The 6,000-nt window shown below is 43.5% G+C and overlaps 1 protein-coding gene across 1 annotated transcript in view; it reads right to left on the reverse strand.

Moving 5' to 3' along the window:
* LOC137632411 (uncharacterized) overlaps positions 1–6,000 on the reverse strand; it is a 56,696-nt gene that overhangs the window by 48,455 nt on the left and 2,241 nt on the right. The gene's annotated exons all lie outside the window — the stretch shown is intronic.

Here is a 6,000-nt window from a genome sequence, read left to right on the forward strand (position 1 = left end):
AAAGCACTTCCATCATGTTGTATCCATGAAATGTTTTTTTTTTTAAATCAGAACCACCGTACACAAATGAAGAAATATGATATTTTGATTATAAAATAAATTTTTGAATATACTTACCCGGTGAATATATAATAGCTGACGTCTCCGACGGCTCGACAGATTCCAAAAACTCGCGAGCGATCGGCGTGAAGGTTGCGGGTGTGCCCACCAGCGCCGACTATCGGCCAGATACCGCATATACTTGTCAATTTCTCCAGTTCTTCTCAGTCCGCTGGGTCTCTATCGGGGAGGAAGGGAGGGCCTTTAATTTATATATTCACCGAGTAAGTATATTCAAAAATTTATTTTATAATCAAAATATCATTTTTAAATATTAAACTTAGCCGGTGAATATATAATAGCTGATTCACACCCATGGTGGTGGGTAGAGACCAGTATTAATACAATAAAGGCGTATATGCTCAAGGGTTTTTGACAACTATTCAAAAAACAGACTTAAGTATAGGTACCTGGTAAGGAAGCTGACTCTGATAATTACTCTGCCTCATTAGTCCGCTATCCTCACGAAGCCCAGCGATCCTCTTAGGATGCTGAAAGACTCCCAGGAGCTGCTATATCCAGGGTGAACACCCCTATAACAGGACCTCATCAATACCCTTAATCTGGGCGCTCTCAAGAAACAATATTTTGACCACCCGCCAAATCAAAAAGATTGCGAAAGACTTCTTAGTCTCCCGTACAACCCAAAATAAGATTAAAAATTTCAAGAGTAGATTAAAAGGATATTGGGATTAAGGGAATGTAGTGGTAGAGCCTTCACCCACTACTGCACTCGCTGCTACGAATGGTCCCAGTGTGTAGCAGTCCTCATAAAGAGTCTGGACATCTTTCAAGTAATATGAAGCGAAAACCGACTTGCCTCTCCAAAAGGTCGCGTCCATGATACTTTTAATGGATCTATTTTGCTTAAACGCTACAGAAGTTGCTATCGCTCTAACTTCATGAGCCTTGACTTTAAGTAAATTACGATCCTTCTCACTTAAATGAGAGTGTGCCTCCCGAATCAAAAGTCTAATAAAATAAGACAACGCATTCTTAGACATGGGCAAAGAGGGCTTTTTAACGGAGCACCATAAAGCCTCTGAACAACCTCGTCGCGGTTTAGTTCTGGATAAACAAAATTTAAGAGCTCTAACGGGGCACAGCACTCTTTCAACTTCATTCCCCACAATCTCAGAAAGACTGGGGATTTCAAATGATTTAGGCCAAGGACGAGACGGAAGTTCATTCTTGGCCAAAAAACCAAGTTGAAGACCGCATACTGCTTTATTAGTGGAGAAGCCGATGTTCTTGCTAAAAGCATGTATCTCACTAACCCTTTTAGCCGAAGCCAAGCTCACCAAAAAAAGTGTCTTGAGGGTAAGATCCTTCAGGGAGGCTGAATCTAATGGTTCAAACCTGTCTGACATAAGGAACTGTAGGACCACGTCCAAGTTCCAAGCAGGAGTCGAAATATGACACTCCTTGGAAGTCTCGAAAGACTTAAGCAGGTCTTGGAGATCTTTGTTATTAGAAAGATCCAAACCCTTATGCCTGAAAACAGAAGCTAACATGCTTCTGTAGCCTTTAATGGTGGATGCAGAGAGGGAGCGACCGTTTCTCAGATAAGGCAGAAAATCCGCAATCTGCGCTACAGAGGCACTTGGAAGAGGAAATAGAGGAGGACTTGCACCAGTCTCTAAATACCTCCCATTTTGACTGATAGATCCTGATGGTAGAGGATCTTCTAGCCCTCGCGATCGCTCTAGCTGCCTCCTTCGAAAACCCTCGAGCTCAAGAGAGTCTTTCGATAGTCTGAAGGCAGTTAGACGAAGCGTGGGGAGGCTTTGATGAAATCTCTTTACGTGAGGCTGTCGCAAGAGATCCATCCGTAACGGCAGACTTCTTGGAACGTCTACCAGCCATAGAAGTACCTCTGTGAACCACTCTCTCGCGGGCCAGAGTGGAGCAACCAATGTCAACCTGGTCCCTTCGTGAGAGGTGAACTTCTGCAGCACCTTGTTTAGGATCTTGAGAGGTGGAAAGGCATAAACGTCCAGGTGAGACCAGTCCAGCAGGAAAGCGTCTATGTGGGCTGCCTCTGGATCTGGAACTGGAAAGCAGTAAGTCGAGAGCCTCTTTGTCAGTGAAGTCGCAAAAAGATCTATGGTGGGTTGACCCCATGTCATCCATAGCTTCTCGCACACAGTCTTATGCAACGTCCACTCCATGGAGATGACTTGTCCTCTTCTGCTGAGGCAGTCCGCCAAGCCATTCATTTTTCCTTACACAAATCTCGCCAAAGGAGAGATGTTACTTGCCTTAAATGGAGTTCCTTCTGATCCGTGGATCAAAGACCCGAGCATTCCAGACTGTCCAGTGGAGCTCCCTAACCCAAATCCGATGCATCTGAATACAACACATGGTTTGGGTTCTTGATCGCAAGAGAAAGACCTTCTCGAAGTCTGATGTTGCTGTCCCACCAAGTCAGACATGTCTAGACTGAGTTGGAGATTGGGAAAGAGATACTCTCTAAGCCCTTCTCCTTGTTCCAATGGTTTAGGTGAAATTGGAGAGGGCAAAGGTTGAGTCTCCCCAGAGAGATAAACTACTCCAGCGATGAAAGAGTTCCCACGAGGCTCGTTCAAACTCTTACAAAGCAACTGTTTTTCTCTTGCAAGTGAAGGACTTTTAACAGAGCTTGTTCCATTCTTGTGGGAGACAAAAAGGCCCGAAAAAATCCGACACTGTATCTCCATTCCCAAATAAAGAATAGTCTGGGATGGAGTACTGTAAGTTACGACTTCTCTACGTTCACTATGAGACCTAGCTCCTTGGTTAGGTCTGATGTCCATTAGAGGCCTTCCAGACAGCGATTTAATGACGACGCCCTGATTAGCCAGTCGTCAAAATAAAGGGAGGCTCTGAATCCTCAAAAAAATGTAGAAAGCTTGCTACATTTTGCAAGGGCCTTGTAAAAACAAGAGGAGCAGGAATGAGGCCGAAGCACAGTGCTCGAAATTGGTACATTACTTTCCCGTCCACAAACCTCAGATGTGTTGAAAGTTTGGATGAATCGGGATGTAGAAGTATGCATCCTGAAGGTCGAGAGAGACCATCCAGTCGCCTTCCCTTACTGCTGCCAAGACAGATTTGGTAGTCTTCATCGTGAACTTTGTCTTGACAATGAACGCATTGAGAGCACTTACATCTTAAGTACTCCTGCAGTGAACGTGGCTGCCAGATCATTGGAGCCATCCCTGATAGCCTTGTTCCTGCAGTGAACGTGGCTGCCAGATCATTGGAGCCATCCCTGATAGCCTTGTTCATGCATGACATAATTGTATAGCAATACATTGACAACTGGAGAGACCTTCTTACTTAAGGCTCCCAGTGACCAATCCAACAAATAAAACTTCAAACGCTCGAAAAAACTCCTAACAGGAGATGGTCTAGCTCTGAAGCAGACCATAAAATCTTGGAGCGTCTCATGGCTAGACGACGAGGAGAGTCCACTAGGCTTAAGAAGTCTCCCTGGGCAGAGGCAGGTACTCCCAAGCCGAGAACTTCTCCTCGAGCTTCTCCTGTGTCACACCAGGCGCCCGAGCGAGAAGCTAATTAAGAAGGAGGAAAAGCAAAAGCAGACTTTCCTAAACTTCTCCTGGATTCCAACCAGTCTCCCAGTAAGAGCATGGCCCTCTTGGAAGAACAAGAGAGAACTGACTTCGTAAAAGTAGGCGTTGAAGAAAGTCTAGGACAAAATTTCACTAAAGAAATTCATAATTAAAATACAAGGGATTGTTGGACCACCCTAGGTTACTCCTCTTCTGAATGACTCCCCAAAGGTACATTAGTTGAAAGGGGGTCATCAACTTCTTCAGAAGGCACATCATCTGATAAATCTAAAGTCTTGCGAGAAGGAGATTTATATTCAGAATGACGTGAAGGAAAAGCCCGACAGGCTACATCAACTTGTATATGAACAGAAGTTAAAGTTGGAGGGTCGATGTCACGTTGTGACTGCAGAGAATGTTATTCTACTACACGTCGTGACAGAAGTAACTGACGTTCAAACGTCCCGTAGCAACAGCGGTGACTGCTGTTCGATGCTATATCGTGACTACGATGACTGACCCTCGACTTCACGTCATGTCTACGGTGTCTACCGCTCAACGTCACGTCGTGTCTGTGGTGTCTGCATCTCAACGTCACGCTGTGACTGCGGTGGCTGACGTTCAAAGCGATCAAAGTTACATCGAGATTTATGCTCCGCATCTCGCTTAACAGCAAAGCTGTTACTAGAGATAACGTCAGCGGCGTAACAAAGCTCGTCTAGAAGGTTGAAGACCCGAATCACGTATCCCAGAACCGTGACGTACAAAAAGCAAAGGATCCTTTCGCACAGGAACAGGATCGAAAGCTTCTATTGAAGAAGAAAGCTTTAACAGCATATCTAACTTCGGATCAACCTGTGACTGCAGTGGCTGACGTTCAAACGTCACGTAGTAAACAGCAGTCACTGCTGATCGATGCTATATCGAGACTACGGTGACTGACACTCGACGTCACGTTGCGTCTACGGTGTCTACCGCTCAACGTCACGTCGAGTCTGTGGCAGAAACGTCTGTACATGAACGTCATCGCTATGAACGGGACTCTTATTATGACTACAGCTAGGACGTTGAACTTGTTCTGAAGGAACTAATAAACGTTTCAACCGTCTCGAAACTTTACGCCCAGGCTTTTAAAGAGACGAATCATTGGAAGACGAGGAGAAACTTCGTCTCTCCTGTCTTATGGCAAGGACGTGCTTGCCGAGCAACTTCTGATACCTTTGAGGGAACGTCTGTTCGTTGGTTTACACTCCTCACTCCCTTAGGTCCTACGACATTCCTTCTCCCTGGTGCAGGGGAGCCTGAAAGAGGTCTCGGACTAGGCAAGTGACAAGCACGAACAAACGAACCCTCCGCAACACAGAACATGTTTTTTGCACTTACTTCACTGATATCGTATTTTTCAATAATTTCACATTAGACATGAATAAAACTGATTTCTACCTGAAGCACGCAATTCTCCCTTACATCAAAAGGTTAGAATTGCGAAATGAGTCGTATAATGTAAGCACATTAGTACAAAATGAAACACACATGCAAAAATCAATAAACATATACAGTGAACCCTCGTTTATCGCGGTAGATAGGTTCCAGACTCGGGCGCGATAGGTGAAAATCCGCGAAGTAGTGACAGCATATTTACCTATTTATTTAACATGTATATTCGGACTTTTAAAACCTTCCCTTGTACGTAGTACTGTTAACAAACCACCCTTTAATGTACAGAACACTTAATGCATGTACTACAGCACCCTAAACTAAAACAGGCACAAATATTAAAGGCGATTTTATATCATGTGTTTCCTAAACACCTAAAAAGCACGATAAAAAATGGCAACCAATGTTTTGTTTACGTTCATCTCTGATCATAATGAAGAAACAAACTCATTTAGTGTACACATATATGTACGTATAGGTTAGTTTTTGCATCGATTATATTGATTATACAGTACTGTATGTTGATTTTTTTATTACCAATGTTTTAGTTTACGTATTTTTCTTAGGACTTCCAAATGAAATCTTTTTCTTTATGACGCCGCCTGAAACGACGGCGTGTACGCTCAGTAAACAACCACGCTCAGAACAAACAAGGCATTTAACGCGCATGATGATAGTGATAAATAATGATACAGTACATACAGTATTTACAGTAAAAGCATTTACAAAATATGTTACCTTACAAATATAAATTATACAGTACTTGTACGTAGCAAAGCAGGAAAACAATTTGAGAGAGAGAGAGAGAGAGAGAGAGAGAGAGAGAGAGAGAGAGAGAGAGAGAGAGAGAGAGAGATTGTTTTACGTACGTAAATGTAAATTTTAAACAAAAAAAATATGATAGGTTAGG

The sequence above is a fragment of the Palaemon carinicauda genome, chromosome 41, assembly GCF_036898095.1.
Source record: "Palaemon carinicauda isolate YSFRI2023 chromosome 41, ASM3689809v2, whole genome shotgun sequence".
Taxonomy (NCBI): domain Eukaryota; kingdom Metazoa; phylum Arthropoda; class Malacostraca; order Decapoda; family Palaemonidae; genus Palaemon; species Palaemon carinicauda.